The sequence below is a fragment of the Echinops telfairi genome, unplaced genomic scaffold, assembly GCF_000313985.2.
Source record: "Echinops telfairi isolate 266 unplaced genomic scaffold, ASM31398v2 ScPeMD7_7468;HRSCAF=8506_0, whole genome shotgun sequence".
Taxonomy (NCBI): Eukaryota; Metazoa; Chordata; class Mammalia; order Afrosoricida; family Tenrecidae; genus Echinops; species Echinops telfairi.
In genome coordinates this window covers 8442639-8454432 of record NW_022111369.1, presented here as the reverse complement: position 1 = coordinate 8454432, position 11794 = coordinate 8442639, and the positions used below count along the sequence as shown (strand labels likewise).

At 52.7% G+C, this 11794-nt stretch overlaps 1 protein-coding gene across 1 annotated transcript in view; it reads right to left on the bottom strand.

The window, feature by feature from the left end:
• Positions 1-1769: 1769 nt before the first annotated feature.
• Positions 1770-11794, bottom strand: part of LEF1 (lymphoid enhancer binding factor 1) — a 151147-nt gene continuing 141122 nt past the window's right edge. The window contains exon 12 of the mRNA XM_045284320.1: positions 1770-2907. The gene's annotated coding sequence lies outside the window, so the exon portion shown is untranslated. The remainder of the gene's footprint in view (positions 2908-11794) is intronic.

Genomic DNA, 11794 nt, shown 5'->3' with positions numbered 1-11794 from the left:
AGAAGCAGGGGGAGGGGGGCAGGAGCATCTTCCCCCCCGCCCCCCACGGGGGCCTCTGGCCTCTGGCTCCGGATCTGCTGCCTGCAGGAAGCAGGGTTTTGGTGGAATGGGCCGGGGATGGTGGCTGGGCAGTGACATCAAAGCTAACAGGGGAAGTTATTCCAGAGGAAATACAGAAAAGCACCAAGTTTATGGAAGGGGCGCTGGCCCCCGGGAGAGTTCTTGACAAGCAGTTTCGGTCCACGTCGTGTAGTCTTGGTGTGCGTATGTCACAAAACATGGAGACCGGGAACCTAAGGGGAAGAGGGATGGAAGAGCTTTGACCAAGTCTCCTCATTGCAGTCTTTAATCTTATGTCTGTTGGGTCCCTGCGTGGTGGCGTGCATATACAGTTCAGCACCCGACTTTGGCCCAGTGGTTGGCTGGGTGCAGCGGAACCCACCCAGAGGCTCTTTGTACAACGGGCCCGGTGGTCTGCTTTCTAAAGATGGCAACTTTGAAAACCCTACGGGGCACTTTCCTCTGCACACGTGTCACCCTGAGCCCGCACTGACTGGATGGTAACTCACCTCGGCGTCTCTCCACGTGATTGGTCTCCACCCTGAGAGCCAGAAGAGCCCTCACCCCTTTACGAAGTCACACTGCCACACTCCTGGGTCACCCTGCACACCATTCGGTTAAATTTCCAAGTGGACCTCGGCAAGAGACCACGGTGACAGCTGTAAATGGTTTTAACGACTTGGTGCGTATACAATAAGAAACCTCAGAGATAATTTTCAGATGAGGCTTTGGTCACAGCTGAATATAAAACCTCTGTAACAAGTAGGACCCCCGAACATAAATCGGCCCCGTCCCGTCCTGGTTCAAGTTCAGGACTAAATGAAGAGAAATTGGAGAATTTCCAGAGGCTAGTAATGAAAATGATTAAAGGACCAATGATGAAAGGTTGAAGGAATTGGGATTACTTAGCCTGAAGAAAAATTTGAGGGGTGATTTAATGGCAATCTTCAAGTACAGCATGCGGAGGGCAATCTTCAAGTACAAGGATGGTAGCCAGCTGCTGCCCAGCTGCGTGTCGGAGGAGGGCAACAGAACGAGTTCCAGCAAGAGAGCTTTCAGTTAGACTGACTAGCAGCAGTAGCAGTGGTTCTCCCACTAGCTCATGGGGTGGGATGCCACCGTGAGAGCACCTGACAAAACGGATGCCGTCGACTGACGTTGGGTAGCATTTGCTAGCTCTGATCCCATCTCATTTCCTAATCAAGGGAAAGCGGTGGAAATGACAAATTCAAACATCGGTGGAAAGTGTTGCTTTGGGTTAAAACCTTCCTTCTGCAGGGGAAGGGGGGAACAAACCAACGAACCCCTTCTGCCCAGGGCGCGTGGTTTTGGAAGGCCAGGTTGAGGACAAACATGCGGTAAAGGTAGAACGTACCCGGCAGGGACTCTAGTGAGCATAGTGAGGGGGCAGCAGGGGCCCACTTGAAATGGTCAGAAAAGGAGACTCCTGTCCACTTGCCTCTTCTTTCTCCTCACCCTCATGCATACCTACTCCTGGGGCGGCGCAAGAGGCCAGGCCACTCACTGACACTGAGGATTTGCACGTAGGAGAGGGAAAGGCGAGGGGCTTGCCTTCACAACAGGTGGCCTCACGTGCTCTGGCCAGCGAGGATGCCCGGAGCCATCCCGCCTGGCCCGAGGTCTGGATTTGGTCCTCATTACTGAGGTTCAGATGGTCAGGAATGACATCCTTACTTCATACAATGACCTTGTTTTCCCCTCCTTTTTAATATTTTATTACAAAGCTTCTTTTAAAAAATGCTCAGCACGTTAACTCAAACTGGAATGACAAACGTGTTAGATGACAGTTTGGGGCCAAGGCTATGCCTTGTCATCTTTAAAAAAAAGGAAAAAGAAAAGAATAGGCACATCAATGCTTCTTTCAACAACTGGCATAAAATCCCACTAATCGGCTAATAAAAACAGATACAAATACAGAACATTGAAAGTAATAACAATTCAAGTGCTGGGCTTTTTACAACAAGGGGTGAGAAGGAAAGAAATGAAAATTCACTGCAAACTGATCTGCCAGAAGGATCTGTTAAGGTTTACTTTAAAACAAAAAACCCAGAAGAAGACGACGGCGGTGAAAAAGGACAGCCACTGCCACCAACAGCGTGAGTTTGGCTGTCCCAATGTCCGTGGCTCCGCAGAACACCTTCCAGAGGAGGAGAGAGGACATTCACAGAGAAGGTGTCTCTCAGAAAAAGCGGGCTTCTTTCATTCTGTTCTCCTTTCCAGCGCTTCCGCCACCTCGGACTTGTTCTTTCAATGTTCCGGGCGAGCAAAATATACAAGACAAGTGAAAACTACCGAGTGTAAGTTGAAACAAAAAATTCAAGTTAAAAAGAAAAAAAGGAGAAGCAAACATACAGACTGATCCTTCGGCCGAGAGTCCCTACTCTGGGATGCTGGCGAGCGAGCAGTTGTTGAGGGCAGGCAGACACGGCCAAGTGACTGTCCTTGCCAGAGGGTTACAGGTATAAAACCCTCCTCTGGGAGGTTCTCGGCAGAGGTGGGGGAAGGAGGCTTCCCAGTGGACCCAGGGCCTGCTAGCATTCGTGCGCGTGTGCTTTCTAATGTTCTTGGTACGAAACTTTTTTTCAATGTTTGATTTTGAAACTTGGCTCTTGCAGGAGACGAAAGGGGGTTGGTTGGCAGTGATTGTCTGTGGATCGGTGGCATCTCTAGCAGCGACCTCGGGATGTGGGTGGTGTCAATTCTCCTGGGAGGTTGGCTGCGCAAGCCGTGCAGACAGTCAGGGTTTTCAACAAGCTTCCATCTCCAGAAGGGGTCCTGGGGTGGCCGCCTTGGCTTTGCACGTTGGGAATGAGTTCCGTTTTCCACCTCGGGAAGGAACAGACGAAATGCTATTAATAGGACTTTGTCACAGACCTTGGAAAGACTGTGCGCCTCTGTGACACACAGCACATGCTTTAAGTCTCTGAATTCAACTCAAGCCACGTCCATCTGGCCGATGGCTCAACGCGGTTCGCCCCTTGGTAGTCCCAAATCCTCAGAATACCTTACACAAGAAGCCTAACTTAGTCCCCAATATATGCATACATCTGTCCTGAAATGTGATGGGAAGTAGATTGAACATGTTGGGTCATGGTAAAAAACAAAATAGGTGTTTGAAAGACACTAGTAGAAATGGCCAAACGCAAGTTGAGAGGAGGGTCATGCATGAATGGCCAGCTTGAGAACTGTCCGCTTAAAGTGCTTGTTCTCTTGAGTCCACTGTGGGGCACCATAGTCTGCATTTACCCATGACCGTGACAGCCCAGTTCCCAAGCCACCAACGCACTGCTCACTCCCGCAGCCCGGGACAGGGAGACTCCAGTTCTCAAGACTCCTTCCCGCCCAGCAGCCTTAGCCTGGTAACGGGCAGGGAGTTGAGTCCTTCTCGAGATGGACAGAGGCAGCAGCAGCTGCAGCAATGAGCGCTTTCGAGCACAGGGCAGTGAGGACGGCACAAGCCCGGGCAGCGTTTTGTGCCGTCGTGTACCTAAGCTCGCTATGGCGCGAAGGCATCTAGCAACAACACAGACGACAAAAGCATCGCTAGCTGCTGGCTAGAGTCCCGCTGGCGTCGTGGGTAACATGTTGGGCGGCAGTTCAAAACCACCGGCTGCTCCTCGGGAGAAAGAAGAGGCTTTCTACGCCAGTAAGAGTTAGCGCCACAGACACCCACAGGGGCAGTTCTAGCCTGCCCTGCGGGGTGGCTAGGAGTAAGATGGTAGTGTGTCTGGTTTGAATTCAGGGAGGTGTGGGCTTGCAGTGACCCTGTGAACAGCCAATGACACCGATCTGGGGTCCTGCGCCATCTTCGAGCGTCATGGTTGAGCTCATTATTGTGGCCACCGGCCTTTTGAAGGAAATGTTACTGATTATTAACAATGCTAATGGAATTTTTTAAAAAAGAATCCTCAAAGCTTTAAGGATCTGGAATTTGTGAAAGATGGATCGAAACCCAATCGAACACGATGGGACTAAGCCAACCTCAAGGAAGAGAACTTGGAGGGGATCGGTTCCTTCAGTCCGGGCTCAGCCCAGCGAGCATCTCTCCTTTGGCTGCAGAGCGGGCTCAAGGCAGCCCCTGACTAGGATCCCCCCAAACCCTGTGCTTGGGGCTGTGGCACCCTTGTTGCCAGCAGGACTCCCCTTTGATCCTTGTAGGAGCTACCAGGATAGGACACCTTGACGCTTTCTATTTGAGCGGAAAGAGACATTAGAGGAGAAGAAATAGAAGGAAGCCGCGAAAGAATTTAAAATAACCGCAAGGCCCACAGTTCGAAACCACCAGCCGCTCCTCCGGAAGAAGAGGCTTTCTACTCGTGTTAGAGTTACCGTCTCGGAAAGCCATCAGGTCTCCACGGGTCAGGGCTGACTGGATGGCAGTGCGTGTGGTTTGGCTTTTCTGAGGTGCTGGCCACCGCCCTAGTGACCCCATGAAAATGAAATCTCTGCGCAGCGACAACAAAGGGCATTTCACACAAGGGTGCCATGGCAATGGTGACAACTCCCGCCTCACAAACCAGGCTAAAAGTACCCGGACATAGGGGATTTCAAAGGCCTGGACATGCTAGCTCTTGTCACCATTGCAGCTGGCCCCAAAGCTGCACCTGCATGTGACCAGGGAGGGGCTGTGGTCCAGCTAGGTGGCAGCAGCTCCAGAGGTCACAGGAAGACCTGAGCCATGGGGTGCTGGGACCACTCCTTAGCACAGGAAGATCAAGGAAGCCCCGCCTTCCCAAAAAGCAAGGAGCCCCGCTCAAGCACGAAGCAGCTGGGAAAGGGTGGGGCACCCCACAGAGGCCTGTTTACAGGGTGTGTCGGCAGCACCGCTTGTCGAAGGCCTGGTCCAGCTTGCTCTTCCAGGGAAGGTTTCCTCTCGGCTCTAAGACAACATTCACCTTCCTGCTGGGAATAGCAGAGAAACCCAGGGCCAGGGGATCACAGTTCCCTGCGGTCCAGAGCCCCACTCCAGCGTGGGAGTTGCTAGGGCAGGTGGGGTAACTCGGGAGGGCCTGCTGGCCGAAGGACCTGGACTGTCCTATAAGGCTAACTCTGACCCTTGGGAGGAGACAACTTTTGGGGCTGCTGTGTCCCATTCTCCACCCACAGCAGCCCCCACTTCCGGCTCCCCAAGTCCTTCGGAGCTGAGCAGGGGCACAAACAAGTGAAAGTGGGGGCCCAGAGGCGGGTGGTTTACCACAAGGGCAGCATCCAACCTGGGGGACTGACAGGAGCTACTTTTTACAATCTCTATAACTTCCCCCCACTCCTGGAAAACCTGGTGTCTGGGCATCTGGCACAAGCGCCTAACCCTGTCCCATCGGGCTATGCTCCCCATTGCCCGGCAGGACAGTGCAACCAGCATTTCAATAGTCGCCGGTGAAACTGGCTGGTGACAGTGTGTCCCTGGGCTGCTCCATGAAAAAACAGCAGGGCAGTGGGGGGAGGGTGAGAAGAGGGAGGGGTCCAGGGAGAAGTCCCGCTAGCCCCAGTCCTCTTCCAATGGGAGACAGGGTGGGCCTTCCGGGGTTGCTGCCGAGATGGATGAAACCGGTCAAATCAAGATTCTTTTCAAGAAACCACAGGCATGAGGCTCCGGAGACGGGAGACTTCCCACATCTAAGGCCTCACTGGGGGGCTGCGGCTGCAGCTCTGCCAGGCCAGGCGAGCCCCGGCAGAGCCCCATCCACCAGGGCGGCGGGTAATCAAAGCGGCAATTACCGCTCCGCCTGTGGCTCCGCTTCAAAGGCGAGGCCCGGCCCGCAGATGCCACGGCTCGGGGTTCCCCCCACCGCCGGTAGGCGGCACCGCGTGGGCCCTTAGCACCGGGTCTCAGGGCGCGCAAGAACCTCCCTCTCCCGCCTTCCCTCTGGCCCGAACCCTCGACATTCTCGCAGACCAAACCCGGAGCCAAGTCCTGAGCAGCTGGTGGAGAGCAGCAAGGGTTCCGCGGGAGAAAGGCAGTTCTGCTGTCACATGGGGTCACTGTGCCCTTGCTCAGGAGAGTCTGATACAAGGTAAGGGGAAGTCTAAGTAAGCCCCAGTACACCTGTGTCTGGGACTCTGGGCGGTGGACTCAAGGTGCCAAGAGAAAAGGCAGAGATGAAGACTGCGCCCAGCCGGCCACGTGGGCAGGAGTCTTGGCAGGAGGGGGCCAAGGCACAGCGCCCACCATTGACCTTGGGAGGGGGAAGTGGGGAGGGCGGGGAAGCACATTGCCTCGGGAAAGAAGCCCGGGTCAGACAACTCACTGCTGTCTAGGTGGTGTGGTCGCGTGCTACAGGTGAGGCTGCTAACCACACACTGAGATCACCAGTTCAGGACCAAGAGGAGGCTTTCTACTCCTGGAAAGCTTTAAGGTTTCAAGAAACCCACAGGGCTGTAGAATGGGTGTGAGAGTTGGAATAAAAGCCCATTCCCTTCCTCTCCCCTCCCACTCTCAAATGTAAGGAGCAAAAAACCCCCCAAAACAAAAACCCCATCAAATGTTTCCAGCGATGACAGGGCATTGGGAGGCGAGGGGGGTGGGGCATGAGAGATTAGTTTTTTGAGAGGTGAAAACAGACACAAGATGTTAATTGAAAAAATTGCCTCACAGCCCCGGAACACACCTCCCGCCAATTGCCTTCCCTGTTTCCTGCTTTTTCCCCTCTGCCTTGGGGCAAACCTACACAAGCCTGTGAGTTCAGGGCATGAACCCTACTCCTACAATGTCACACGTGCGCCTGCCTGCCTGCCTGCCTGCCTGCCTGTGTAGGAAGGAGGGGAAGCAGACTCCCCAGCTGGAAGCAAGGGCGACTCTGTGGTTTCAGATGGGAGGATCGAGGGTGGGGGGGCGTGTGACCGGCAGAACTGGGCTGCGCCCCAGCCGCCCCATCTCATCGAGGTTGCTGAAAGGGAAAGGAGGCAGGCAGAGGGCTCAGGACAGTGGGACGCGGCCACTCTGCATCTTTCCCAGTGGTGGACAAGGACACGGAGGCCGTGCGAGGTTTACTTACCTTTTGATCCCCAAACACATGCTCTCTGCAGCAGCAAACCTACCCCCCACCATCGAGCTGATGCCGACTCACAGTGACCCTATACGACAGGGTAGAACTGGCCCTGTGGGTTTCTGAGACTCTGCTTGAGTGGAAAGCCCCACCTTTCTCCTGAACAGCAAACCTTACCATTCATCCCTCTCCTTACTTCCTTCCACTCATCAGTCAGCTCGTTTCCTCCCCTCTGACCACCAGCCCCTTTATCACTGTGCAGCAGGTGGGCTAGACGGACACCACCACAGCTGCCCAGGACGCTGTGACGCATTTGAAAGCAGGATGAGAACAAATTCTCGAACTCTGAGACCAGGCGTCCAGGGGCCAGCTTCTCTTCCTCGGCCATCTTTGAGAAAAATTAAATGGTGGTTGGGAAAGTTCGCCGAGTCTTGTCAATGCAGTTACTCTCATTCGCCGGTAGTGCCAGCATTCAAGCCCCGTGGACAAGCCTCTGAGCTCTGGGGGGAATTCCCCAGAATCCAGGGGAGGGCAGGAGGAAACAAGGGCTCAGAAGGGTCCCTGCTCTGTCCCGGGGCAGGGTCTGCTGCCTGGCTATGACCCCTGAATCTGGGTGGCTTCCTGCCCTGGAGTTGATTAAGTTCTTCAATGAACAAAAAAATTAAGATCAGTTAAATCAGGCTTTAGCAATATCGAGATGACTCTTGACAGGCCTGCCAACGATGAACAAGTGTTCCAGGGGCTTTTTGGCTGATAGCTGTGGCTCTTGGTGTCTCCGTTGTGAGGATCTGGGAGAGCCGGAACCTAACTGGACGGTCTCCTTTTCTCAGGTCTCACAGGTTTTGGCCTTGGACAGGGGCAGCCGCTGCCCTTGTCCTTTCAGCAGGAAAGACAAGGCTTTTCTTTCTCTGCCACGTTAGCTCCTACTGTGCACCGGAACGGACCCTTACTACTCTTCGCTGGAAAGATGAGCGCAGTAATGGGTTGTCCTAAGAGGGGATCCCAAAACTCCCCTGTAGTTCTACGTCTGGAAATGCCTCCTCACGAAGACAATGGCTAAGTGGACCCAGCCGAAGTACCCACCGCCCAAGTCCTTTATCCAGTTCATGTTTCTCGCAGTTTCATGCAAGTTTGGTTACATTAAAAACGCTGTTTACCTTCAAAATGCTTTCTCCACCCCCTCCCATTTTCACGCCCAGTCTTTTCACTGTGCACGTGTTTGCGTACACACTGTTTAAAACAACAAACAACCAATCCACCAAACCCACCACCACAGAGTCCAATCCGACTCTGAGACCAGAGACAGGGCTTCCAATAAGTCTCCCCGGGAACAGGCAGCCCCATCTTTCCCCCTCCACGCAGCTAGTGGGCTTGCAGCCAGGTGTAGGGAAGCGACAAGGCCTTACGGGCCAGGGCACACTGTCTCGGGTTCAGTTTGAACCCTGGCTCCATCAGTGACCACTTGGGTTACCATGGGAACATTCCTGGTCAGGACCAAAGGCCCCATGCCTTTCCCTCATCTGTGAAAAGGAGATGATCCACTTTTAGGGCAGAGACTCGGTGGAGGGGAGGAGAGGCAGGTCATGTGAGCAAAGGTCTTGGCACAAGGAGGGCACAATACCAACTAACTATTGCACTGACCACGATAAGCAGGTTCAGGTTAGAGCCCGACTCTGCCGCTGCTCCCACGTCTCAGGGCCCAGGACAACCTACTACTACTATGCTTCCTTGTTCCTCAAGCGAGGACGAGCCCTATCCTCATGCAGGCGCCATCGCGAGGGGTGAGGCAAACCTATGTGGGGGCAGATATTAAAGCACCCAGGATCGTCTGTGGTGCAGACACGCGAGGGCCATTTCCCCAGTCCAACTTCACATGCCGTCTTGGGGGTGGCCCACAGGCACATGATCTACACATGGAAAGGAATACCAACCCAACACTGTATGAAATAACGAAGACATCTCTGGTAAGAAAGTCTCAACACAAACAAATGCAAGCCCCGTTGAGAAAAGCTAACTCCACATGTGTTACCACAATCCTGGAACACGCACTTCAAATTTCAGGCAAGATACAAGCGAAAACATAAAACAGTGAAGCAGTACTACTACAATGCCCCACCCCCACCCCACCCCGATTTTGTCAAAAAGAAGAAAGCCACTTTGCTAAGGTTTGTGGGCAGTCCCACACGGCATTGCCTCACTCTCGGGTTATGAGAAACATAGCCGAGGAGAAGCAAGTTAAAAGGCCCTCAGGCGGAGAAGAATTCATGCACAAAATAACACATTTCACTTCTCTTCCTAAGAGGGCTTGATTGAAGGGGTTATACGAGGGATTACCACCCCAAACTCAGATTTTCCCCCCCAAAGCTATATTTAGAATTTTACACCAAAGAACCTTATCACTCTCAAAATACTCTCCAATACACAATAACATCAAATCTGTGATTCCATTCTTGGGAACATTTTTCAAACTCATCTGTTTGGGCGGCTGACAGCACCTCCCTCGTTTTTTTTCTTCACCTCTTCTACAACATCTGATCGCTGTCCTTTCAGGTCTGTATTCTTGGAAGTAGCACTGAGAGAGGTCAGGTGAGTAAGGTGTGTGGGGCAAGAGATGGCTGCGTGAGCAGGTACACTGTCATGGTGGCAAAACCAGACCCCCGTCTGCCACGAATCAGCCCCCCCTTGTCACACCCTGTTGGCAATCTTTTCAGAACCTCTAAATAGAAAGCTTGATTAACAGTCTGACCTGGTGGAACAAATACCAAATGCACTACGAGTCAACAACTTCATCTTTTCGGGAAGTTGGCAGACATCCAGAATGAGGTTCGCCATTAATCAACGTGAGTTTTTCCCATAGCCCTGTCCTTGTAAGCTGTGTTCAACATCACAACAGTTTTCTGTGGCACTTTTCCCCAGCAGGAAACAACATTTCAAAGCCGCATGCTTAAATCGACCATCATACAAAACAAGTTTCAAGCAAAACTGTTTTTTACGAAAACAGTACCTTCTGTGACCAGAGTACCTCCCTAGGTGACACCACTGGGTGCACTAACTCAGCAACTTTCGAACTATGAAAGTATGAAAGCTCTGCCCAGTGGAGCTTTCTTGTCGAGTACCCCGCTTTTCTATGCATTGTAGAGTAATGGCATGAGACATGCACAAATCTTTCAATTCTTTTCAGGGTGCTCTGTGGAAGAGATGGTTGCACCCAAGAGTTTAACAACAACAAAACCCAAATGATGTTTTGATAATGAGGTTAAACCTGTAGTGGTCATGCTTTCTCCCGAATTATGAGCTATGACCAGCAGTTCTGGGCAGCTCAACGGAAAACACCTTCTACTGAACAAACATCTGACCCAAACCAGGTTCTTTTTAATTCTTCAGACTACTGAATGGGATTATCCGCATGAACGATACTAACTAGTACACATCTCAAGAGGTGTTTTCACGAGCCCCGTGAACTTCCTCGCCAACTGCCTTTCCCCACTGAGTACCTTCAGTGGTATTGGCTCAGTCTCGCTAGCCAAGGATCCCATGCCCCGTTTCTGCTTCCCAAGGCAACTGAAGTACAGTCCTACATCTCTGATCATTGAGGAGGGGCATTGATGAGGATACTGCAGCAGCGATGTTAAAGCTCTCACCATATATATACACTGGTGCTGGCAAAGGCTACTGAAAGTACCCCGGACTGTCAAGAAGGACCAACAAACCTGTCTTGGAAGGCGTACAGCCAGAATGCTTATAGGCAAGGAGGGAGAGGCTTCCTCTCATTTACTTTGGGCGTGTTGTCTGGAGAGACCAGTCCATGGTAACACGGAGGGGCAGCGAAGAGGGCAGACCCTCGGTGAGCTGGACTGATATGGTGGCTGGGTGGCTGCGACAGTGGTATCCAGTAGAGGATCAACTGTGAGGACGGCGCAGGGCCGGGCAGTGTTTCCTTCTGCTGCACACAGGGTCACAGTGAGTCTGAGCCTACTGGAGGACAACTACCACCACCACCAGTCATCCTATGTGTGGTCCTCTCTCACCTTCTTCATGGATGCTGTCTAAGCAGCACCACCATCCCTTAACCTAACAGACCCCAACAGTCGGCTTATGCCCGCTATGGCGGGTCCCGGCTGGGCTTCTGCCTCGCTCTCCTCGTAACTATCCCAACTCCACCCCCAAGGTGACGGCAGGGAGCCATGTTGTACAATGTGATCGCCTCCTGGGGATTATTATGGATTATTTACCATATAGATGTTCAACCCATGCCGGGCCCATCAGAGTCCCTTTCTCCGACATTTGAAAGCATCATCCTCTCTTTGGGAGACTAAAACTCTAACCACCAGCAAGCTTGGGCTCTGCACACAGTGACCGAAGGAAGTCCGTGAGGTGGGCGGCTTCCCAGGGGCCCTCCCGCTAGGATTCTCTTCAACCCCCAGGATGCATCTGAATACTTGAAAACATTTCCTGATGAGCACCCAACAGATTGGCCCACAATCGAGGGCCCCGATAGAACCGGGGCGGACGGCAGAGAGAACTCAGACTGTGAGGCAGGTGAGGCCAGGGGGGAGTACAAGACTCCCTGAACTTACTGCCTTGAGGCCATCTCTAAACCTTGGATGAAAACTGCTCCCCAAGGTGGCCTTACAGCCTGGCACACAAAATAAAGGATATTACCCACAAATATGGTCACCCATGGGAGTCCTGGCAGTGTCGTGGTTAGGAGTTTGGCTGGGACCCAC